Below are 25,793 nucleotides of genomic sequence, written 5' to 3'. Positions count from 1 at the left end.
CCATACATCCAGGTCTGTTTTTTTCAAACACTATAAAAATAATAAAATATATCAGATGTTCTCTCATTGCCTCTCTCCGATTTTAATTTGTCACAAGCTTTGCTGCAAGGCTCCCTGCTTCTTGCTAGGGAGCTGGATTTAAGCGCCAGTTGCACTCGTGAATGAGGCTGGAATTTGGATCTGCACAACATAATCTGAACATTTGTGCGTAGTGGCATGAATTAGCAATATGAGCGCATTGTTCCCATTTGCTGGAAATTAGCTGTCCTTGCAACTGAATAGAAAACAGTGCAATGTAGTGATGGAAGCAGCAACTATTAAAGATTTGTTTTCCTCGCGTTTAAGCAGCTACAAAACTGAGACACTGAGCATTAATGTGGCTGACAACAGCACACGGCGTTTTCTTTGTGTTCCTGCTTGTTTGAAGCCGGTGCCTGGTAGTTGAGATAACAGCAGCTACACCTGAAGAGATTTGAATATCATTTTCCTTCTTCAAACTCTACTAATGTCATCTCTAAAGTCCTGTCAGCAGTACAGTCTTTGCTGCAAAATTACGGACTGTGGTTGAGAGCAACTTTCAGCTGAAGTTTCCGTGTTCCCGTGAACGATATATCTCAGTTAACATGTAATAGTTCTTAGTGTGTCACAATCATCAGACATTGGAGTTCGCCCTTAGGACAGGAGATAGCCTGGAATGGGTGAACTGCAATAAAACCCACCCAGACCAAAACACAAACCCTGATGACTTGGAACATTAAACTAATGAAATCAAAGAAAGTTCCCTGCGTTCTTCTCATGCCCCTCTGTGAGAAGTCTGTGGGGTTTTGGTGGAAGGAGAAGGGGAGCAGTCTTGCACCCAGCTGTCACTCACCGCGTACCTCAGCTGCTCATCACTGTTCTTTCTGATTATTTCTCAATTCTGGGAGGCAGTGCTTATCATTTGCTCATGCAGGTGTTTTTTTAGTTAGTTACTCAACTGGTGGGGTACATCTAGCAGGTCCACCTCTGCAGCTCCTGGGGCCCCTCTGTCTGCTGATAAGCTGTGCTGACACCGAGCTCTCAAAACTCCCCCTTACATATATCATTGGAAGCCCCAGTATAAATACTGCCTTTTCTTCTGGTCAAAAATTTCTAGTTACTTATGTTTAATGGACATGAAAACAGGTAAGGGAACATTTGTGCTGACAGTTCTGGCAGAACCACACCCTCGTGCATTTGTTACAGGGACAAATAGTCTTATTTCACATGGTATTTTCTTTAAATATTCTCAGGACCAAAGAAATCATCTAGTGAGCTCTGTGTTGTACCTGCCCCTGCTGCCTTGCTAGGTCTGTATCAGCAGCTTCCAAGCAGTGGACGCAGAAACAAGAAATAAAAGCAACCAAAGACTGAGAAGAGCTTCACAATTGGCTTTGCCGTCCCGCGGGGATAAGGCGTGTGCAGGTGTGTTGCAAAGAAGGTGACGTTTCCTCCCCTTTGCCTTCCTCCTGCCTGGGCTCAGAAATAATAGTTACTATAACAGTAATAACTCACACAGCCTCTGTCTGCCTCTGCCAGACCTTTGGAGATCCGACACTGTTTGCAGAGAGACTCGAGCCGTTCCTGCGGGCTCGGTGTCTGTTCAGCCCTGTAGGATAGGCACTAGAGAGAGCAGAAAGGGACAGATGAAAGGAGACTTGCAGGCTGCAAACACTGTTATTATCAAGCCTCCTGGGAGGGTTTTGTCTTGCACTTCGGCTTTACACTTCATGCTTTGTCAAAGGACATTGTTAACAGGCGTCTGCTCTGGGCATCCTGTTCTGTTCAATATACCTTTTAATTTAATACTATTCTATTTCTGTCTTCAGCAAGGGTTGTTGTCCAGTTACGTGCAAAGCAAGGGATAGGCAAATCTATGCCAAAAGGCTTTATTGAGGTATCAGAAGACATCCATCAAATCAATTTACAAAACTGAATTATGTGGGACCCCAGGAGTAAAAAACGACAAACACAGAGAGTTAAATTGATAGCAGACCAGGATAAAAGCTTTTAGTTAATGCAGGCTGTAAAATTAATCAAATGCAGTATACTCCCTAAAAATTAGAGCAGTTTCCTCATCCCTTGCACTCTACTCAATTTCAGATCTAAATAACATACAAAGCAGATTAAAATTAATCAATACAGCAGATCCCACAGTAAAGCAACTAATCAAAAAAGCAACACATGCATTTGCAACCAATTATTTATTACCATCACCACGTGTGGCCAGGATGTGAACGCATATGGCATCCCTGGCTTCTCTTGAACCGGTGCCAGAGCTGATGGGTGTATTTGCTTTTTGTGTGAGGCAGTAAGAGAAACCGTCAGTGTCTATGGCACTTGGAAACATTTGCTTGAATCTTGCAAATATTACGAAGGGTGAAATGGGTGAAAACTGCATCTATAGTGTGGTTGTGCAGCAGTATCTTTTTGTCAGTCTAGGATATGACATCTCCAACTTCCAGTATTCAGATTTCCTCTGTAGGTGTATATGGACTGGATGACACCTCCCAAGCTACAGAACCTGAGAGAGGAAAGACCTCCAGGTAGCCCATAGGTCATGGCAAAAATTTCCAGCTTATCCAAATATATAAATGCCATCTCCCCTTTATATCCTTGCATTTAATACTTACCCAGATTTTTCCTATTGATGTTCATGAACCTGCCACTGCAGAATGAAAAAGAAGTACTGAGAGAGATGCCTTCCTCAGGAAGGCCAACAGGGAGCATGTGTGTTTCACAGAGATCCAAGTGCAGCCTGGGAACTCACAACTTGGGCCGTGGACTTCAGGCATATTCACAAAACCTATGGGCTGAACATGAATGGCTTTAAATTTGCTCTTCGAATTTCCGTCATCAGCCACCCACCAACTGTTTTGCCAACACCGGTGTGTTACAACATGTACCTGTTGCAGGCTTCATATCTTGAGAACAAAGTAGACTCCCTTTATTGAAATTTCCAGTGCTAGAAAGCCAGCAAGTTCCTCTCCCCACGTTGTGAAGCCCCATTTTCTCACACACAAGTTCTGCAGCCATTGCCAGTCAGCCCAGCTCTGCAAGACGACGTACACCCAACAGATGGTCCTAGTACTTCTGCACCAGAAATGCTGATGCAGACAAGGGTCAGCAAAAATACACCACACTTTTCCTCAGCTTAACACACTTCCAAATTGCAAAAAAGTACAAAAGGCCATTGAGCATCTCTGTTCAGAAGCATGAACAGTTGGCCTGTTATCAAGTGCAGATCTCTTGTGGCAGTGGGTTAAAATAACTTCAGCTCTCAAGAGGGGAAAAGAAAGCTGCTTCACCATGCACCATAAACCAATGCCGTGAGGGTCCTAGGAAATCAAAGATACATTGCCACAAATGCCAATGCCAGGAGGGACAATGGAGACTTGGGCATTCACTGCATGCACGCAGCGATGCAGTATGGTTCAGCATGGCAAGCATGACGTCATGACACGAGGTGCCACTGGTCATCAGCTTCTGTTACCGCACTCCTTCCCTCTGCCCTTCCTCTGAAGATTTAATTCTGAATGTATATGAATAGCACGTAGCTTTGGCAGAGTGGTTGACAACCACCTGCCAAAAGAGGTTCTTGAGGAGGAACCAATCTCACAGATGCTCTTTTGTCCACATTCCCCAGACCAGGAGAGCCACCAACAGCATTGTTTCTCCCTTCCCCCCTCTGCCTTTGGTTGCAATAGCTCTGGCTGCCAGGGGCAGCCTGGGCTTGACTGGCTATTTGCAGTGCATGGGATGTGCTGCGAGGCGGACGCACTGCAGGGTTGGCATTCTGGCTTGTCAGGGTCTCCTCTCACTGCTGTAACGCTAGAGCGCTTCTCAATCATTTCTTAGCAGCTTGGGCTAAGAAGCCCGTTACATCGGCTGTGTCAAGAATGGGGTACGGCATCTCTGGCATCCCAGGCTGGGCAAGTCATGTTTTGCAACACACACTGATGTGCTTTTGTGTGGAAGGGATCTATTTCATATTAAGCAGCCGTCATACGGTATTTTTGATCACCACCTGTAAGCAAATCCAAGCGAAGCTCATTCCAAGGTCAGCTGGGCATTTCTGCAGACTTATCTCCAGCCTTGCAGGCTGCAGAGCAGGCCACCACGCTGGCCATTTAAACCTCCGATAGATCAAACAGAGACAGAACTGATCCAGACTGGCAAGAAAGAGATTAGGATCAAACAGCCTCCTACGTCCCTGCAGCTCTGTATTGACAGGTGTCCAGGATGTCATTACAGTCAGCAGATAACTTCAGCTAATGAAGTCTTTGTCTTCACAACTTTTTTTTTTTATATTATTTTTTTGCCAATGCAGAGCAGTTAAACCATGCTTGGACATACCTGAGCTTCACTCTTAGTGAAGCTGATGCAGTATATTATTGAGTACCTGCCCAGGGAAGCGAGGCAGGCAGGGGCTGTGGCAGCAGCTGCCTGGGTAACCTGCCAGCCCGGAGAATCAGTTTGTGACTGATTAAATAGCTGTGTCATCTGAGAACTTCAGCAAAAACTATATTTCCCTTTTTATTAACTTCTTCCCCCTCCCGCTGCCTGCCTGGGTTAGCCAAGAGCAAAAAGTAACTTATGTGCTTACAGTAACAGATCAGAAAGTTGAGAGGCACCTCATCAGGCAAGATTGCTTGACAGAACAGCAAATAATATCTGTCACATAATAAATGTCTCAAATATATTGAAAAGTTGATGCTGCACAGATAGATATAGGATTTGATGGTGTTTTTCTTGCACAACTATGCCTTTCAATATCCTTTGATTTTGATTCTCTCTCTCTCCTTTGCAGTACATTTCCAAATGTTGGCATCTATTTTCTCATGTTTGTCACAAGCCAAGAGCATTGGTGCATCTATATATTCAGCTCCAAACCATATCCAAGGGTTTAGTGTTACACAGGCAGAGAACCAAGTTAACATCCCTGAAACCATCTTCCATTTATTCTACCAAGATGGGAGTAAAGGTGCCTGTAGCAAACTTTGCAAAGCATTAGGCGTCTCAGGTTAGTGTTAACGTCTTTGTTTCTCATTGAAGATAGTGAAATTGCACTTTTTACAAATTGGGAACACTGCTTATTTGATTGGCTTATGAAGAGCTGTTGAAAGCCTGTACGTACGTAGACAAGCTATCTTTAGTCTGATTTACACACTAATCCAAGTATCAATAAAACTATTTGTAATTCCTTTACATCTATGTAATTATTAAAACCACAGACACTCCTGCCACACTAAGTATCTGATTCTGAAAGTGAAACGAGGAGGCTCCTCTCTGTGCCAACGTATGGCCACATCAGGTTACTCCTGTGATCACATTTGGTTCCTTTTTCGAGCATCTTTAATACGACAAGAGGAACTGAGTTATTCTCTCAGCTGTCGTGGCAACCAGAAGAATAAAGCAGACATTGCAGCTTATGCTGAAATCCCCATGTGAAGAAAATAATTTGGGGCCAGGAGTTTACAGCTGTGCATGTAAAGAACACACGAAAGATGAAGACATCTTGCTGTGCGTATGTAAGGCTATTTAGAAATAACTTGTACTTTTAAAATAGTTCTATAACTAAGAATCTGTGGGCAGAATTTGCCTGCTTGTTTACTGTGACTCTATGCACCATCTGATAATCGCTTCTGCAAATGATTGTTCAGATATTTAGCTTTTTATTCTCACACAGAATTTAATTGTGCAAGACGTGACTGCTAATGATGGAAAAGCAATCCCTTCTAAATATCTGGACCTCAGCAGATATCTACAGTCTCTGCATGGCAGCAATTTTTCCCATCTTTCATTATCTTCAGACAAATTGTAGCAGTCCCCTCTCCTCAACTACGGCTATGGCACCCTTTCAGCTCTCTCCCTCGGTCTGCACCGACAGGGTGTCTAGTGTTCCCTGCCCCTCGGACCTGAGCACGCTGCTTTCATCACCTGTCTCTGCTAGCACAGGCAGCAAGAACCTGGAAATTCAGCACCCTATAAGCCTCTGAGAGGTTTTTCTAGAAACAGCAAATATCTAACTACCCACCCTCATAGAATTTATCATAAGTCTAAAAGAGAGGACAAGAGACAGCCTCAGAAACTTAACGGGCTTTGGAGGGTTTAGATGTTTGTGTAATATTGCTTTGCTGTCCATTGGAACAAAGCGCTGTGATGATTATTATGGAAGTGAGAATGAAGATGTAGACTAATCACCTTTTCTCATCTGTGAAGGGTGTTGGTTGTTTTCAACATTTTACTGTATGTATGGCTTGCGTAATACGGCCGACTGGAGTGCGTGCTGAAAGACTGAATGAAGAAGGGAGCTGGTTGTGTTTGGCAGGGAAGATGCACATGATGTCTTTCGTTACTATGGCTTTGTAGGATGACAGAAGTTAACGTCTATTAGGTCATGTATCAGGCTTCCCCACACCCTCACACTACTTCTGCTAGTTCAGTTAGTTCCCTGGAGTCCATTTTTAGTGTTCTATCAGTTGAACTTTAAGTAAGTCAGGCAATGAAATAGCCATCTTTTTTTTCGCTCAGCGATTTCTGCGATCTAACACCTCACAGAGCTGCGTCTGGCTCTCCTGCCTGAAACCCATTTCTTTGAAAACTGTGTAGCCACACACTCACTCGATGGAGAGCAGTATTTTATTTTCTCTGCATCCATTATTTAACTCTCACTTGGCTCTGAGCCCCTCCAGGGCCAGTCACGGTAAAGCCATTACCTCCATGCACGTGCGCACCACGTGCCTTCCCTGGGCAATTTCCACCGTAACTCAGCATCAGCTGCTTAGCTCAATGGCTGAAACAAGTACAATGAATTAAGAAAAAGGGTAGCAGGAAGCATTATTAGTCCCCAGGGAATTTGCTGCCTCCTGAAGCACTATTTCCTAAAGCTTTTAGAGCAGGTCTTGCTTCTGTTGCTTTCTTCTGCTCCTGCTGTCATAAGGAGCCCAATGTCTTCTGCACTTTTCCCACTAATTAGTTCTTGATCCCTGGACTCCTGTCCAACCAGCCACTGTCTCTCCTTGCCACTTGCTCTAGACAGAGTCTCTAATCCAGGCTTACAACCTGAACTTGTGCTCTGCTTTTTAGCAGTGCTGTTCAGGGGTGTCCTCAGGAAAAAACTTGTCATGAGAAGATGCATGCTCTGGCTGAGTCTGCAGAGGCAGAAGGACTATCACCTCTGGTGCTCTGATGCAACAGGAGCAACAGCCAGACCCATACTCAGTTCAGCTTTATGGGTTAGGAGTAACATTTCTAAATGTGTAAGTTATTCAGGAGCCAGCACTGATGGTGTGGCATCAGCTGATTAACATTAGTTCTTCACCCCATACGCTGCCTGGTACAAACCAGAAAAGGAGTAACTGCAAATGTACAAATATCCCCAAGGAATAAAAGTGTTGACAGTCCCCTCCGGGACTAATTTTCTGTGGTAGGGGACTGAAACTTTGGACTTGTTATTTGCAGCACAACACACTGTGGATAAGCGAGCTACTGATCTCTTCCAGAAAAGAGCTGCTTACGCAAAACAACTGAGAAGATAATACTTGTGCTGCTGCACATGTCCTTTCTATTTAGGGATGGAAAGGAAAGTGATAACTGAGGACGACTATCTTCTGTGCTTGGCACCACCTTGCCAGTGGGTTGTGAAGTCACGCTTTCAGTTGGGGGTGAGATTTTGCAAGGGCAAAGGCAGGAAATAAACAGTGACCCACCTATATATTAATAATAGCAATTAATTAACACATTCAGAAATGTTGGAATAGCTAATCAAAGGAGCCAGAATTACTGAACAGTTGAGTAAACTGAGACAATAAGTAGTAAACCTTACCCTTATTTAGATTCTGGCCCTAAGTGTCCTACAAGGTTGATGGCAAAACTGAGAGTACTCCAGGCTGGACTGAATCTGCAACCACATCTAGCAACTTCTTCGCTAGGCAGCACTGCTAATTCAGTGTCTGGATCCCAGAGGGCCCGTTGGGGAGGCATCTTCCCCACACATACACACCCTCTGATGACTGCATTTCCACTTGGAGAGCAGAAAGAGGTGTAACACCAGCTGGAACGAGCTGAATGTGCTCAGCCACGTTTCATTATGACCGAGGCAGACTGGGGAACATCTCCATCTGAGTACACTGTGAGAGCACTGTGTTCCCCCTGGTACTGGGAGTAACGACATGGTAAAACACAGGCACAAGGAGTAAGTTTGTCTGTCTTCATAAATCTAAAAGGCAGACATTGAAAAAATGCCAGATTTCTGAAAAATTAACACTCTCTTTCATCATCTAATGAAAAAGGCCCTCTTTCTCTTAAAAAACAACCCAACATTTTAAGCTATTCTAAAATATGTTGAAAGATATTTAAAGAAATTAAGTTATTTTAAAAAGAACTGTTGACTTTACTGATGGTTCCCTACATATTTTTCAACATTGGTGCCTTTTTAAAGAGTAGCAACTGCATTTATAGTCACCTCTCTGTTTATTTCACTGAAATAAAAGCCCAGCTCGGCTTCGTTTTCACAGATCCAAGCCATCTGAAACATCAAAGGCACCTCACATATTGCTCCATCGCTGGGTATGTACAAACAGACCTGAGCTCTGAAACTGCAGCTGGGCAGCAGTATTTTTATGGATTTCAATGTTCAGTCTACTTTATATCTTTTTTTTTCATATCATCTTAGTAAACACACAGAAGGCTAAAAGCTTTGACGAGGGTCAGCCCAAAGCAACATCATCCCAGCTGGAAGGGCGGGTGCCACGGACTGCAGAGGGGGCAGAGAGTTTTTGGGGCAGGAGAACAGACCATGCCCTGGTGAAAGGTGGCCATGTTTTTGACATTACCGTGTCTGAGAGACTCCAGCTTTCATTTTGCTTGCTTTCTTATAAAAACTCTTTATATCACACAGTCTTAAAGATATCTGGGTTGGAGTGCAGTAGCCCCTTGAGGGCCTGCATTTACTAGCACTGGTTACTGACGGTTCGTCTGGTGGTGATGGTGAGTTTGGAGGCGAGGAAGGGAGGGACGCAGCCACTTACATCACCCCTTTGCAGAAAGCAGAAAACGTGGCTCTGACCCAACACTTTGCAACACGCCTGGGGATCCTGGAGCCAAGACATGACACCACGGGGAAGAGAGGAAAACACACTCCGGAGAAAAGAGCATGCTTGGGAGCAAAGACCACGCCAGAGACCTCAGCCCTGGAGTTATTTTTAAAGCATACAGCAGTGGCCTCTACCGGCTCTGATCAGGACATCAGTTTTGTTTCTGTTTGCTGTTTTTCTCCCTGCTCTGATGAGGATGCCTGCAGCAATGACCAGGCTTTGCAGGGCACAGGTCCTCATTTCCCAAGGGAAATGCAAGAGCCAGAGAGGAAGAAGTGAGTTTGCAGGACAAATGACAGCACTCATTGGGACCTCTGAACTAACAGGACAATTTTAGCACATCCAGTTGTGACTGAGGAGGGGTTTGATGAAACTTGGTCCAAGTTCATGAATAGTTACCTGAAGTGAACCTTCAATGTGCTGCCTTTTGGGGCTGAGCAGCCGGGACGTTTGCTGTGCATCTTTCCTGATGTCTGTGCCCAACTGAGCTCTCTTCCGAGCCTTGCTAGTCAGCCCTGGATCAGGCACCGCGCCGCAAGGCGGGGTTATGGGTGCCAGCCCAGCTTCCTTCCTAACGCTCCCTCGCCTATCCTTGGTAGGCAGGGAGACTCGAGAGGAGTACAACGGCTGCCCCCCTTCCACCAGCACACCTCTGAGGGATGGGGCTTTCAGGAGCTGCCTTTTCCATCGAAGGACCTCCCTGCCTCACCCCACGCTTATGCTCATGCTGCCTGCAGGCAGGAGTGACAGGCCCGTCTGGTTTCACAGAGCAGTGGGATGCGCAGGCAGCTGCTTTCACGTGCACATCTTTAGTTTCAGGATCCATTTCTGCCCAGAATTATTACTCTGAATCACACGTCCTTTGGACACTGAATTTCACATGGCTTTAAAAGCTGCTATTGCTGATCTTCCTGGCCTCTTTCTGTGATCCCCACAGGGAACATCTCATGCTGCTCTGCATTTTGAGGAGAGGCATGGGCAGGTGAGCACCATGGCCAGCATCACCCCGCCTGGGTGGGAGCAGCACCCAGAGCTCCCATGTCCCCCTGTAGTGCCTTGGCTGCCCCTCCCACCACCCACCATTGCTGCTGTGACCCTCTCAAGCGCACAGACCAGGCGCCTTCCAACAACAGCTATTCCTTTAAGACCACGTTACTGTTGTATTTATGTATTTATGAGCAACAGCCCAGAGCAGCTGATAAACCCTTAAGTGCCAGGGCTATAGGCAGAGATGTGGTCACATATCGAAGGCTGCCTGCATCTGCTCCCCAGCTGCTCGCTCCCCCAGGCCATCCGAGAGGATATTGGGTAAGGCGGCTAAAGGCTTGTGGGAGAGCTGCTGCAAGCTTCCCCCCCATATTAAGGAGCCTTTAATTTGGCCCTGGCTGGGAGGAAGTGACAAGGACAATGCAGAGATCAGACACTCAAAATTTTTGTGCTCAGTGTGAATATTTTACATGCTTGTCAAGCTGTGCAGTAAACGACGAAGGGCTGTAGCCAGCTGTAATTTAACACAGTGGGATCAATCCAATATGAAGAGCAACAGACTGTATCTTTCCTCCATATGGACATCTAAACAAATGTTTTATTGATTTAAACATTTCTCATCATTTATGGGAACAATTTATCACCACGGTCTTTTAAAGCATCCCATTTTGTACTTTAAAGCTGTACATGCGTTCAAGGATCATACAGGCTTTTTCAACTTAAAATGATTAAAAATTGCAGCAAAACAGGGGATGGCCCCACTCTGTGGACATCTGCATAATTATTCTTAATTACTTGCTTTGCACTGAAATTGCTTTTAGTACTCGATAGGACAAAAAAATTGAAGAAGCTCCAGATCTAAATAAGTTGCAATTGAAACAGGAGAGCCAGAGCAGGTAATGCGCACGGGTCTGGGGGCTGTGAGCGCTGGGGACATCTGCCCATCCCTCTGACTGCTTTGTAGGGCTCCAATACAAGGCTTCTTACAGCAAGTACTGCAAAATGGAAGATGCAGTTCACGTGCAGATCCTCCATCTCCTTCTAGAGCACTGGTATATCAATACCATCCACACGGCCTAACCTTGGGACAGAGGCAGGGTTATCTACTGAGCTTAATTCTCTTTCTAGGGAGTCTCAGTCTTCACATTTTGAATTTTAATGTTTGTCTTGACACAAAAAGTGCTTTACCTTAGCTACTGATCTCAGATGTTCATCCTTTGCTGTTCTTTCTGCCAGGACAAAGCAATGAAAACCCAGTCTGCTTGGAAGATTATCTTCTTCCTGAAGCATCTTCTCAGCTGAGACTTTTTTAGCTCTTTAAGGGTCTCCTTAGCTGCTAACAAGTTCTGCTTTCCAAAAAGCTGAAAACCCTTTCTCAAAAAAAAAAACCACCCACAAACACAAAAAACAACCAAACTACCTGGCTTAAAAGTTACCAGATTTGAAGTAGATACACTGGTTTATTTTCTTTGTAGGTCTGAACTTGTCCCACTCACAAGCTTTTCTTCTTAACAGTGAGGGATAGAAACTGCTATTAAAACCAAAAGCTGAGATGTCTGCTTAATCCCATGACTCCAGGAGCTGGGGCTTTAAGAAAGGAAAGTGAGTGCTGTGAGGCTTGTGATAACACTGCAGGAGTTGGCAACAGCGCTGGTGCTTAACCGTGGGTGTTGCTGTGAATACTGGCTGCCATTCGGCGTTAGGCATTCACGTCTTGGCACGGGACGGAAAATACGGCAAAACTCTTTTTTTTTTTCTGCCTCTGTCTGTTGTTGCAGGAACAAAAGCGTAAATCACAAGTCCTTGGCACCGGGTGGGATTTTGCGCTTCACTGGGTCCTGGTGCTAAATTACATTCCCTCAGATCGCTTGCTCCCTTGTTCATCAGCCAGCAAGAAACATGAGGCTGCGAAGGGTGTCTACACGTAGGACTGTGTGTCTGTGCGTGACTGTGTGTTTGTCTTTGGTCCCACACCCAACACTGTCAGGACCAAAACGTATTAGAGAAGTGTTTAAAATGGTATGGTAGCTTAGACCGCTCCACCTCTGCTGCAATAACAGCAACATGGCGGGATACGGTAATGGCCTGACTGTCCAACCAAGAGTTAAAACATGATGCTGTGCAATGCTGAAAATTGGAGGTAGGCAAGTCCGACCAGGCCCAGAACCCTCGGTGCTTTGTGCCTGTGCTGAGCCTCGTCTGGCCACAACATTGTTGTCCAAAGAGTGACTGTGGTGTCTAATTGGTCTCTGGTCCAATCTTTAAAAAAGCACACAATCTTAAAAAATCATGCTGTGAAAGGGCCTTAAGGCTTCCTCTGCTACAGCCTGCTGCCCCCAGGCAGGACCAGGTCCCCTTCCCAATCCCTGGCAGCATCCGTGTGACGTTTCTGTGGGCAAGCGCCAAGGGCAGGGAGCCCCAGATCTGCAGCTCAGCCCTGTCTGCGTGGCGACCAAGCTATTACTCTGACCCAGCCCCACATTAATCCTATTAGTCACCGAGCCCCTTTTGCCACAGTTGTGTTTGAGCTGCTCTTTGGTACCCATTAACATATGACCCTCGGCCAGAGAAGATGTAGTCTGAAAGATGCTCCAAGTGTTCTGCAAGAGCTAACCCTAACCTGGAAGTCATAGGGCGTCCCTGGGCCTGAACTAGCTCTGTGCAAGGTTTTGAAATAGCCACATTTCTATGTCAAATGCCGCTAAAGACCTGCAGGCTGAGGAGGGAGCTGAGCGCATCTTCCCACCGCACGTCAGACCCACAGCCGGAGCTGTGCTTCTTTACCCTCTTGAGACCAGCCCCAAGCAGAGCAGTGGAAGGAGGGTGAGCGGGTGCGAAGAAGCGATGCTGGCTTAGAGAGAGCAGCCCCAGCTGCAGACGCTGGCCGAGATGAGACAGATAATGCTGTGATTACCCAGCCATTGACGGCCGTTGTTATTATATGGCTGTTTCTTCAGCGCTGAGCGGCTGAGCTCACAGTCCAGCTGTGCCGGGCACATCACGTACCATGGAGGAGAAGAGGTGTTGCCCGCACGGGAGCACACCAGTCATGGCATAAAGAAGAGCAGGAGCTTTCCCCTGGGCAGGAGAGGGGCAGGCACAGGGATACCCAGGTGAGCAGTGAGCAGACCCCTGCACCCACAGCCTTTCTCCCCCAGGAAAGGGCAATTTTCAAACATGAAAGACTTGCCTAGTGCCATCTGAGCAGAATTAGGGATGAATCCCACATCTTCAACATCTCTGGCTGTCCCTGTACCCCTTCAGACACCGGCAGTAGAAAGTTTCAGCCGTTTTGGAGTTTAGGTAGCGCAGACACAGCCTGACAGGGAGCTCATTCCAAAGTGACATCATTTAGCAACGATTCATAAGAAATAGGTCCCAACTAGCAGCGAGGAGTTGTGCCTCCAGGCAAACAGATGCTGGTTCAAGGCTGTTATCAGGTAAAGCGTGTGGGTGAAGAACCTTCTCCACAGCTTGTCTGTTGCCATGAGAAGAAGCAAACAAAGCAGGGACAAGGCTGGACTCCAAATAAATGAGGCTGCTCACTGGCTGGCACCCTGTCCCTGCTAGAGGTGGTGGTGATGAGACACTTCCTTCTGATGAGGGCTGGGGCTATGCAGTGTCAAAGTATCCCAGCTCTTGTCAGGCAGCTGCTCCAGCGAGAGCAAGCATCTCCAGACCCAGGGACCCAGCAGTCCTGGGAAGGTAACCAGTGCTTAGATGCCTATAGAGGGAAGGAAAGAAAGGCGAAAAGAAGTTGAGTTTGCATTTGCTTCATTTCTCTCTTCTCTCCTGCAGCAGCAGGGCCCCTGCGCACTGCCCACAGTGGGAAGCATCAGCCATCTCTTCTTGTGTCGTCTGCTCCGCTCTGTGGCACGATTTCCACCTCTCTGCTCATCCATGCAGTGAATTGCTGCTGGAGTGATCATGCCGAAGATGGCAGGTCACCCTGGGGGCATGTGAGTCTCCGAGCAAGCAGATGGACCCTGCTCAGTGTTGCCATCTCAGCCGGCTCCAGCTCTGTGCTTGTGTCTTGGGCTGAGAGGTTGTTAAAAGGCACCAGAGACTATTTGTGACCTGGTATGTTGGCCCAACCAAAGGCTGTGTTTTCACAAGGGCATTTTAGAGTCAGAACTCCTTTTTATTTTCTTAAACAAAAAAGAAAGCAATGAAAACATGTTCAACATTTGCTCAGGGTTGACTATTCCAGCTCTTTGCAGCACATTCAGGCAGCCAAGACATGGGGAGAAAAAGAGCCCAGGAAGATGTTTTACATGTGGCTACAACATACTGCAAGGATTACCAGCAAACTACAAGGCGGTGATTTCAAGCAGTGGGAGTGGAGACCCCTTCCCTCACCTCCCTTCTGCTCTTTGCATAAGGAAGTGCTGTGCCTACAGAGGAACATCGTAGCTGATTGTTTGCAGCACTGGGAAATTGTGTGCATTGGAAGTAAAAGCTCTAGGCAGCAAGTACACATCTGGGCAGATGCATACATATGGTAGAGGGAGATGATTAAGGGAGTAGGGGTAGAGGGGGTGGGTTTGGCACATGATCTGCTTCCCAGCCTGTTAAGAGACATTGGGCAGAGATGAGGCTGCAAGCAACTGTGGGAAAGGAGGCCTGGAATTGAATCTGCAGTGCCCTGGCAATCCCACCACACCCATTTTCCTCTTTCAGTCTCCAAAACCTTAGGTAAATCTGTCTGCTTACATGCCTGGCAGGACTGGGAAGGCTCTGCTGGTGTCAGGAGCTCAGAACCCTCCCTGGCTCACTTGCATGTGTCCACGTGAAAAGTATGTTGCTTTGAATGTGATCTGTAATGAAGAAAACTCCCTTTGTGGAAGGAAGGACTGGATGAACTTACCTTCATCAGAAGACTGGAAGCCCTCTTTCACCAGGAGATGAGGAATCTGCAGAGTGGGCACTGTAACACCACCATCAGGGAGGTTGTTAGGGACCCTGGTGCCTCCAGATGAAATGTATGTACATCGTGTGCCAGGTCATGCCGTGGAGAGCTTCACGCTGAGAACACTGGGTTTATGCTGTGCTGTAGCTTCTCAGGGAGTGTGTTCCTGGTCCATACACAGGAGGAAGGAAAGGAAGGGTGTGAGCTGGGGATCAGAGAAGGGCCCACCAAGAGAAGCTCAAAGTCTCTGATGCCTTGGGAGATCTTGTGTCTTACCTACTTACAGACAGTGCTGAGTCCTTCTTGTTGAGCTGGTACTCAGGTGTCTATCAGATACTGGGTTTAGGTTTCTGCATATTGCTTAATGTTCCAGCTCTGTGTTTTCCACTAAGCACGAATACTTTGTTGTTGTTCTACAGTGGTGCTGCACAGCTATGTTTAGAAAAGCCATCTACATGATGCAGAGCATCTACCAGCTACCTGGTCTCCCTGTGTGCTCTCCCAGTGACACTTGACAGTGGACTGTCCTCAGAGTTTGGGCCAGGAACAGCGAACCAGTGGGTGCCCCAGAAGCTCAGAGCAGGACTGGGCCCTATCTCTAATATCATTTGAGATTATGCGATATGAAAGACATGGCCTGGAAATCACATGAGAGCCAGCTTTCTCATGGGGTATCCAACCAGTCCTGCTTCCAGCTGGACAAGACAAAAGCATCTTTATTACTCATGAGCAAGCCTGTGTGCCCGTCCCTACTGAGAAGATCAAACCCCGTGCGTTTCGGCAGTGGTGTTTGTGGTCACATGCTGACCTGTCACACTGTCTGATGAGAGCTTCTGGCACTGTGAGTTTACATGTAACTAGAGAGGTTATAAGCATGAGTCATGTAACTCCCAAACTGTGCATTTTCTTCATTAGCTTCAATAAAGAGCCATCACACACTTGGCAAAACCAGAAGCTGCTGGTTTTCTTTTCGTCTTACCCTTGGGGACTAGGTGAAATGAGGAGTCTATCTAATCCCTGCTAATGAAATTCCTGTTGCAAGGCACACAGGCGCGTGCAGCTGGCGCCCAGCTGGATCCTGAGGGGAGGGGGAACACAGTTTGGGGAATGGTCAGTTAATCATGGGGCTTTGGAGAACAGTGAATGCAGTGTTGCATCTGAGTGGCTCCCTGAAGGACTTCCAGGTAAGAGGAACAGCAGTCCTGGCTATGGATGGCTCCTCATGGCATTTGTCTGCATTAAACAGTAATATTATGTAACATTGATATTATACCAAAGTCAGGCTGAAAGTAGGAAAGCAAATCCCCTCCCTTTTTTTCTTAAAAGTAGCTCATGTGCTGGCTCAGGACTGCAGCTAAACACTTGCGTTCCCACCTGCGCCAGTGAGTCTGGTCCAAGCAGAAACAGCAGAAACAAAATATGAGCGACTCCGGGGCAGGGGCCGACCTTCGCGCAGCCCCGCCTGCACCTCCCCAGAGCCCAGCTAAAGGCCTTCGTGAAGGAAAGCGCAGCTCCTCAGGGGTGAGCCCCAGGGGACCGAGACTCCTGGGCGCTACGAAAGAGCTACTGAAATAGCTATAAAATAAAAAGAAAATAAAACTGCTAGTTGTATTCTATGTACTCTAGGTGTATATATATAATCTGCTGCCTTAATAAGGAAATGCTTGCAGCACATCACCTAGCTGCTATCTCACTTTTTCATGCTGAGCGATCTGCAGATTTTGCGTCTTTATTTATTTTCTTTTTCTTTTTACCTTTTTGCTGGGGGACAGAAGTTGCCAGGAGGCTGATGGGTTCGCGGGGCCGGCGCGGTGGCCCTGCAGCAGCGTCCCCTCCATCCATCCCCAGCTCACTTGCTGCCACCTGCTGAAGGCGGGTCCCCACTGCAGCTGGCAGGGCTGGCTCCGCTCGGGCGGGCGGTCATCGCGGTGCTCCTTCCTCCACCTCCTCCTCACTTCCACTTTTTTCCCCTTTCTCTCCATTTTTATACCTAATCTCTGCCCGAGCGCAAACACAGCCAGTTCACGTCAAGCCTCAACGGCGGTAGATAACCTCACAAAGTTATACGCCAGTGGTTCAAACACCTGAAACATTTCTAGGATCGCCAGCGATTTTTCTTCACCCGGTTTCCAGTTGCATCCTGCGAAGACATCTCCCTGCCCGTCTCCCGCTCCAGTTGCGTTACTGGAAAGCAGCCTGGCTGCGGTGCTTCCTGCCCAGCGAGGCTCCCGTCCGCGGGATGCCCAGGGTGCGGACGAAGCCCAGCGCGCGTTAAACTCATTAAAGTCCCTCCTGATACAGCATAGAGCAGCCTTGTGTCTAGGTTGTCAGGCAAAGACAGGAGTAAACAGCTAAAGTGATTTTCATGTGAAAATCTCTAAGTTCCTTTTTTTACTCTCCCTTTTATTGAAGGAGGGGGAAGCCCCCCTGCTTCCCTCAAGGAAATTCCCCAGAAAGCATAGCTTCAGGAAAAAGCTCTTCCAGATGAGTAAGAAAAAAATGAAACCTGAACCCCACCTTCCTCTGTCTCTTCGCGTCTGGAATTACAGGTTCATATTATATTTCTCTGTAATATAAAATAGCACATTTTCTTACATCCTTGGATGCCCACATCTAACAGAGTGTTCCTGAAAATTGCTCAGATGAATGGAGTCCTGTACGCCAGGCTTAGACAATTTGCTATAGTTACAGAGTAATCAAGGAAATACGGAAAGGCTTTGCAAGTGTAGCATTTATGGGCAATTTAAATTGAAAAACAGCCATAGCACTGATATCTGGAAAGCTACTGGCAAGGCTGATACCTCTTCTGTACGGGGGAGCAGGATGAAACTGTCTATAACTATCAGCTGTATCATGATGGGTACAGAGGAAAAGAAGATTTAAGATTAATATTTATTTGTTGTAATATATAGAATAAATATATTTATGTGTGTATATACACATAAAAGGAAAGAAGACATGCTAACGGTGTAGGATTCACATTCTTAAAGTACTTAGTTGTCTAACTCATATAGGAAATCTGGATAAAAGATATGAGATAGAAGTGACTGCTATGAATTATAAAATACCTGCTCCTCAGGGCCTGCTCTTTCTCTGAGATTTCTATGTCCTACTGTTAGATGGATAATCGTGAATTTGCAGGGGATGTATGCTGGCATTAGTCTGTTAGATTTTCTTCTTCATTTCTCATAAAATTAATACCTGTGTACATGTACAGGGCGAGAGTAAGCAGGCAGTAACATTAACGAAATTGTTGTGAAATAAGGCACAGAATGCCATTGCAGTAATTCCTTGCATATATTATACACTATCCATAAATGTACAGTCTCTTGACAATTGGACTGCTACGTATAAAACCAATGTCTCTTCTACTTTCCAGTTTTTGCTCAGAGAAATCCCAGAAATAATGCTTATTCAATTCCCAGCCGCCTCTGGTCTCCTGATTCGGCCCTCTCTGAATAACAGTCAGGCATGTACATAACAAAGGATGTTAAATATTAATGCCAAGGATTTTGTTGCTGATTGTGCTATTAACAAGTAGGGAACCATTCATCCTGTCCACATAATAAACTCTGCCTAATGCCTTAGAGCTCTGCAAAGTCAGAGTTAACCTGGCAATATATCCCTCCGTTTCGAAACATAAAAAACAAGGGAAGAAAGAGGTGTGTGAACTGCTCTTTAATGGTTCACTGCACTTGTACTTGGTATTTTAAACCTAGACTAAGAGGACCATTACAAAAAAAAGGGGGGGGGGAGGGAGAAAAAACAGAGAGAAAGAAAGGTAATGTTTAAGGTGATCCTGGAGGATGCAGCTGTCAGGGGATGCGCTGCCTTTTAGCAGAGCCTTGCATGAGACAGACACAGCACTACGCTTCGGTGGGTCCATCATTGCCAGCACAGGTGCTGCTGCACTCATTAGCTTGGCCTTTGCACCAAGACCTGCCAATGTACCCGTGTTTTCCCACTCGGGCCTGTCTTATGGAATGGTTTCTGCTGGATTAGAGAAATTTAAGTACCCTCATCCCTTTACATTCAACCATGCACAGGCAGTGATGCTGCTGACAGACGTCATTTGACGTGGCATCCCCCTGGCCTGTCACAGCACGCATCAGTGGCACCTCTTAAGATCGGTGGGTCTTTGGAAAACTGAAGCTTGTATGCTACAAATAGTTTTCAGCTAAATGCTTGCTATTATGCTAATTTTCTATTTTTCTAGTGTGGTACAGCCTCTCCAGCTCATGCTTCCAGCTCAGGTAAGTGGATATTGCCTCAGTGGCTGCACTTTTGCCCTGAAATCTCAGTGTCAGTTCTGTCGTGCGGGTTTTAGATAGTTCAGGAGTCCCTTTGGTTCAGAGGGCACAAATGCAGATCGTGTTTTGCAGCCTGTACTCTTGTGAATCGCCTCTGAGGAGGCGACGGGGCTCACATTCGGGAGCGCAGGTTGTGCTGGGATTCCCCGTTGCTCCGCGAGCTGCCGACTGTGCAGCCGTTTGGGTTGCTGTGATAGTCACAAGCTCGTGTCAAGCAGAAAGTGACAGGCTAATTTGAAGGAAAAAAGGTACTATTATGCTTTGTGAAAACAGAGCCTGAGACAGACGAGCTCAGAATTTTAGTGGAAAATAGAAAACATGTGGACATTTTTACCCCCATTTCTCCTGATTTCAGCCATTCATCACTCTTTTTAAAATTTCCAGGCAGCAGGTTAGTAATGTGGGTGTCAAGTCGCATGCTGCAGGTGTTACAGCATCCAGTAAGGGTCTTTCTCTGCTCCTGACCAGCACTGAACAACATGCCCTATCCAGTAGGTATATGTGTGTTTGCATATATACACGTACCCTGTCTGAACTACGGGCATGGAAGGCTTTCACAGATCCAAAGCCTGACTTCAGTGTGACTTCTCACTCCAGTGTATTTGATGTAAAACCCTTTTTGCCCATGTTTAAGCTGGACATTTTCCCAAACCAGGCAGCAGCTCTGTCCCTTTCCAGAGGGAGGCAATGCGGCACGGCTCAGCTCTCTCCCTTTGCTGGTTGCTGTGTCCTCCTAATTAGTTTGTGGGTCTTGGCAAGGTAACCCCTTTGCAGCAAGACATGCAGCACGGGGGACTGACAGCTGTTTTATTTACATCCAGATTTGTTCCATATGCATTTTACCTACGTCTGCCAGCAAGCAGGCAGCAATACCAATAATTAGACAATGCTTGTATAGCTCTTTACATTGTATTAATTATCTGTATTACTAATGCCATTTATCAGGCATAATAGCAAATGCAATTAAACATTGCCTGGGACTCTCCCTTCTATTAAGGCTGGATTCTGGCTTTTGTAAGCAAAGTTTCATTAGCAGAAGTGGTAGAGGGAGGGGGAGGTAAGAGCTGTTTCTGGATGGATGGCTGTCACCAGCGGAGAGCAGCAGCCACCAGCCTGCTGCCACCTCAGAGAGGTGGCAATGGCCAACTCCCGCTGCCACCACCTTGCAGCCCCCAGCCTCAAGCCCTCTTGGCTCAAGGATTTGCCGTGACATCCCTCAGACTTGTTTAACCCCTGCTAGACTTTAAGGCTGGCTTCTCCTGGCCCCTGTTCAGGCAAGGACATCTCCAGGGCCAGGGTGCAGGAATGTGTCCTGCCACAGCCCAGCACTTTTTTGGGGGGCCTTTGTCTCTGCTGGAGCTCCTTGCGCAGACCGTGTGAGATGGCTCAGGGCAGGAGAGAGGGTCATGTGAGCATGCATGTGAGGGTGTGCACCCACAGACACGTGTGAGTGTGCGTGTGTGGATGGGGCCCTGAAAACCAAGCCAGAAAGCCCTGCCTCGAACATCTGCTGGTCTCTCAACACCTTGTGATATTGAGTGCCTTTCACAGCAAGCGCCCTGGCATGTAAGTGATGGCTCCAGCAGAGCCATGAAATATGCATTGTTTCTGTGTTTTTGGAGTCATACTTTTCCTCTGATTATCTTCCTTTCACTTGACAGCCCACAAGCTGTCCGAGAGGCTGCTCCATCACCACTTAACTTCTTGCTTCACTTCTGTTTCCCTTGTACGCCTTCCCAACAGCATGTGAGCACTGCTGAAGGGGGTGCGGTTTGCCCAGCTCCACAACACAGTGCGAGAGTCCCTGGTCTCTTATTCATGGAACGGCTTAGTAGAGAAAGGCCTGCTGCTGTAGGTGGGATAGAAGAGGAGAACTGTTGTGGGGCTCTGCTCCATTCACACGGCTGGACCAGGCATCCCATCCCACCCGCCTTCCCAGGAGGTCTGGGGCTGCTCGGTGAGCTGTAGGGCCAGACTGAGCCCCCTTTGCCTGTGTAACCATGCTGACATGTGTACCTGCACGATCAAACCTTACACAGACACCTACTTCCCTGTGGTAAAAGAGCTCATATCATCTCCACACCAGGTCCTTATTTGCTGCAGCTCAGCTTTGTTTTCCATTTGCTTCTTGCAGCTCTGAAACAGTTGGACTGCTGCAGATTTCATCAATGTGCTCTGTTAAATAGAAGGATGTTAGGCCTCCCCATCCTGCTGCCTTTGATGTCAGGCAGCCATGAGATTCAGGTTCCCTGCTGGCACCATATGGCACTTATGGAAAATGGTTCTTCTCTGCCTGAGATACCTGGATACAGCTAGCGGTGATTAAGAGAGGTTCACAGTTGTGCCTAGGGTGCAGAGGTAATTAGAAACACTGATAATCACAGTACAATGATAAAGACCATCTCCCAGATTTATTGCCTCCCTCCCTGTTGATCCTGGAATTAAATTTAATACAAATTTACCCAAGCTAGATCTATCCTGCGTAGGAAACAGTAAGTAAGTAGATGCAGGGGCTTTTCTAGGAGTTGAGAAAAGCCCAGCAGAATCAGTCTGGCACATCTTTCCTCACTCACGATTCCACCTGCAAGTGGAAGGTGATATAGGGCAGAGCAGCCTTCTTCTGAGGGCAGCTGTGATAGAGCTGGCAGAGCACCTCCGGGACTGCCCCGAAGCCCTCTCCTGGGAAACGCAGTTATGAATGTGGCTGCGCTTTCTGAGCGTGACCCACGCAAGGTGCAGTAGATCTGACACACGCAAATATAGTTACTGTGATTTGAAGAATTTGAAGTATTAATGAGCTGGAGGACTCAGAGGAACAGTGACAGGCAAGCAAAGTGGCACTCAGTGACACTGTGATAGCCTCGCTTGCTTTTTAGTTTTGCCAAGGCCTTGATACTTGGCCTACAGCGTTCAGGATTGCTGACAATAATTTGACTTCTGAAGTGCTCCCACATCAAAGCAATCAGTGCAGTGTGCCAAACACAAAATGCAATTAAACTAATGTATTGCACTAGGGAGAATAAAGCTGAACTTCAGATTTGAGTTCCAATTTTTAAATGAATGGGTATGAAAAACCTTAAATTAATCACCTCCTGCATTTTGCATATAGAAGTGCTGCTGCCAGTACAGTCACAGGAACCGTACCAGCAAATAATCAGACGAAGAGAGAATTTTCAGGCCCAGTTTGTAATTCTGTCAACAGTAACAAACACACCTGAGCTGGAGATTCAAATCAGGTGAGCTGAAGCAGGGTAGCAGGAGGTAAAATACAGAACAGAGAAGAAAGGGGGAGTGTGTGTCTGGAGGGGCCCTGGAAACAGCCTAAGGAGTGATAACTCCTAGTACTTAACACAGCCTGGAGACGCCAGTAGCACCAGCACTGTCTTACAGGTGGGGAAACTGAGGCACTACGTGGGAAGGTAGCTTTCTAGATGTCACCTGCTGAGAGAGCCAGGATGAGCGGCTGGACTTTCAGTTCCACTTCTTTGTTCTATCCCTTTGGCAAGTACAAGGGATTCATGCTGCCCTGTAAATCTGTCCCTGTTTCCTTTCTGAGAAGCCTGTAGCTCCATGCTCCTCTTCAGTGTTAGGTTACCAGAACCAGCAAGGGAAATCTGCCAGTGAAATCTTTAATGCTCCCATTACCTGGACTAATTTGGGCATCTCTGCACAGAGAGATGTTGCAAGGTGTGGACAACCACACCATGTGCACTGGCAATGCTTTTTGTGTAGATAGGAGCTGCATTCTTTATTCCTCAATAAGACACCTCCTCATGTTACCTGATTATCTCTTTTAATAATACAAAAATGATTGTGGATGGATTTCCATGGCAGGCTACGTTCCACACTGCTGTGTCCACATGATCTCTTGTAAGCACCAAATTGCATGGACAGTAGGATTTCTCCTGCTGCTGCTTTTCTGGCAGTGGACTCCCAAATTATAAATACAAGGGTATTTTAAACAGAACAGGCTTATCCCACAGTAGGATTATCCCTGAAACATGGCACTTTCCCCAGCCTTGCCCTTTAGCCATCTCCCTTTAGCCAGGGAGAGGGGTCTTGAATGTAGCAATGATCTAATATATAAAGTGGAGAGATGAAGGATGCCAGCATAATACCCAGTCACGCTGGGATTCCCTTCTACTTACAGCTAAAATCATGCCTGTATGTCAGCAATTAAAAAAAAAAATCCCCCATATAATGAAGAACTCCGCTAGAGAGCTGCAACGTTTAGGCGCTGGGCTGGATTTTATTACCATGATGAAATTACACAAGCTTCGCCTCTCTCCCTCTTTGCCTGCTGTGCAGCTTCTCACTCTCTCCCGTTCTCTTTGGCTGCCTCCGCACACTCCCTCCCTGCTGGCTTTGCAGCCAGGGTGGGGGAGGCAGGGATGCAGGTAGGACAGGCTGCCCTGGACTCCCTCCCAGCCCTGGGCTCCCTCGGCTGGGATCCCCAGAGCTGCATCATTGGCATGCGGCGCCCGGCAGGACTGCATCACTGCTAGAGGAGATGCCAGCGCAGAGCCTCACTGCGCCGCGCAGGCAGCAGCATCACTGACAACTTGGGGTGCTCAAGGTAAGAGAGAGTCGCTCCCTCTGCTTCACTGAAAAGGGGTGAGAGGCAGCTGCCAGAAAGCTGGCGGCCCGTGGGGTCTCGGTGCGGAGCGCTAGGCAGCTGGGGAGGCCGCTCGAGGGGCAGGGAAAAGCTGTCTGCAAAAAACTAAAACAAAAGATGCCACTGAAACCAAGGATGCTCAAGGGAGCGGAGTTGGTGTCCGAGTTGGGATGAATCGGTGGGAACTGTCGGGGACTCCGTTAGCTTAAAGAGACTGGAGGGGTGAGAGCAGCGGCGAGCACAGCAGCAATTTAAGCCAGCCCCGTTTCGCTGCCTAGCTGCCTCTGCTCTCTGCAGGGAGCCGAGGGGCTGCTGCGCTTTCGAGTTTTGATTCGGGCTGAAGCCATTTTTAAAGGAGTGCTCCCGGTGTGTGTCCAGGTTGTGGGGGTCTGTGGGGAGAAGGAGAAGGTGTTTGCATGGGGGAAGGGGCTGTCGTCTCCACATGGGAGCTGTGTGTGGCTGTGTGGGTGGTGGCACCCCTGGGCTGGGCGTGGGTGTGCTGGTACCGTGCACACACCGGCCCCGTTTACCCTGCTGGCTACTGCACTGCCAGCACCCATTTTAATTTTCCTCCCCTCTTTATCCTCCCCAGACACCAGGAGATCTTAAATGCAGCCAAAGCTCAAAACTGCAGTTAGTCTCCCTGTTAGGAAGGATTAAATGAAGCCACAGAAAGAAAGTGATGATTTTGGGAGCTGGTGAGGCTATCTGTCTGACCGGCGGCTGTCACGGGATGCGAGTGCTCTGGCGAGAAGTTCCTGTACATGCATGCATGCCTACACCTACAACACATCCAGACATACCTCTCTGCAGGGACTATTTTTCTTTTAGAGGAGAAGTGTTGTTAGAGGGAAATCTTCATTACGTGTGTCAAACTGCAGTAATACAATCCATAATGCCGAGATCCCATTAAAAATAATGGGTAGGAGCTGGCTCCACAAGGACATTACTTGTCAGGGATGACCTTGTCTCAGGAGAAAAAGAGAAAGAGTAACAACCTGACGATTATAATGTGTAGGTGAGAAGTGGTGCAGTGCTCCGTGTGCGCCAAGGGGAACCCTCGCTGTGTTGGGGCTCGGGACTTGTAAGCACATACTAGAGCTTAAAGGGCTCTTCTGCCATGGGGAGTCATGGCAGAAATTTCAGGTAGGATGAGAGTAAGTCATGTGTCTGACATGGCACAAAAGTTTCTGTTTCATGGCTCCTCTGGATCCCTAGTGTTGTCATTTGGGGGAAGAGACAGGAAAAGGGTTAATTCTCTGCGTTACTTAGCCAGAATGTACAGTAATACTGCACTGATCATCCTGGGGGGAAAGCACTGAGCTGGGTGTCTGCTGCCACATTAGTGCCTCTGTCCTTAATGACCTGTGGCCCTAACACTTCATGCAGTGGGATGCCCATGGTCAGACTACCCTGTCCCACGGGACAACCTGGAGGACAGGCAGCATACAGGGCTGCTTCTGATTCTTCTTCCCAGTGGAAAAGCCCTCTTCCACCATCCAGCATCCCATCCAGGAGGGGAACATCTCCCTCCCCTGCAAGAGAGCTGCCACCGGCAGCAGTCACATTCATGGGGGCTCAAGAGCTCCATGAGGTCCTAGTTAGTGCCTGAGGTCTCCCCTCTTCAGGGCCCTGATGGGAAAGGCATGTCCACCGGTATTAGATGAACTCGGCTGGAGATCAGATCTGCAATGACACCTTTGTTTTTCCTGACGTGGTTTTGCAAATGCATAATGCGAGTGCTGGGGGAACCCTACCAGAGCATCAAAGCCAGACCCAGAAAGCAGCTGACAGGAGAATGCCTTCCTCTTCAGCTTGCCTGATTATGAGAGGTCTGTCCCATGAAGTAGCTATGC

General features: G+C 47.4%; 1 protein-coding gene across 2 annotated transcripts in view; it reads left to right on the top strand.

Annotated features, from left to right (window-relative positions):
• Positions 1–23,580: 23,580 nt before the first annotated feature.
• Positions 23,581–25,793, top strand: part of SV2B (synaptic vesicle glycoprotein 2B) — a 66,937-nt gene continuing 64,724 nt past the window's right edge. For both annotated transcript variants that reach the window (XM_064456188.1, XM_064456187.1), the window contains exon 1: positions 23,581–23,898. The gene's annotated coding sequence lies outside the window, so the exon portion shown is untranslated. The remainder of the gene's footprint in view (positions 23,899–25,793) is intronic.

This window comes from Phalacrocorax carbo, chromosome 7 (assembly GCF_963921805.1).
Source record: "Phalacrocorax carbo chromosome 7, bPhaCar2.1, whole genome shotgun sequence".
In the NCBI taxonomy this organism is placed as follows: domain Eukaryota; kingdom Metazoa; phylum Chordata; class Aves; order Suliformes; family Phalacrocoracidae; genus Phalacrocorax; species Phalacrocorax carbo.
This window is presented reverse-complemented; position numbering and strand designations above follow the sequence as displayed.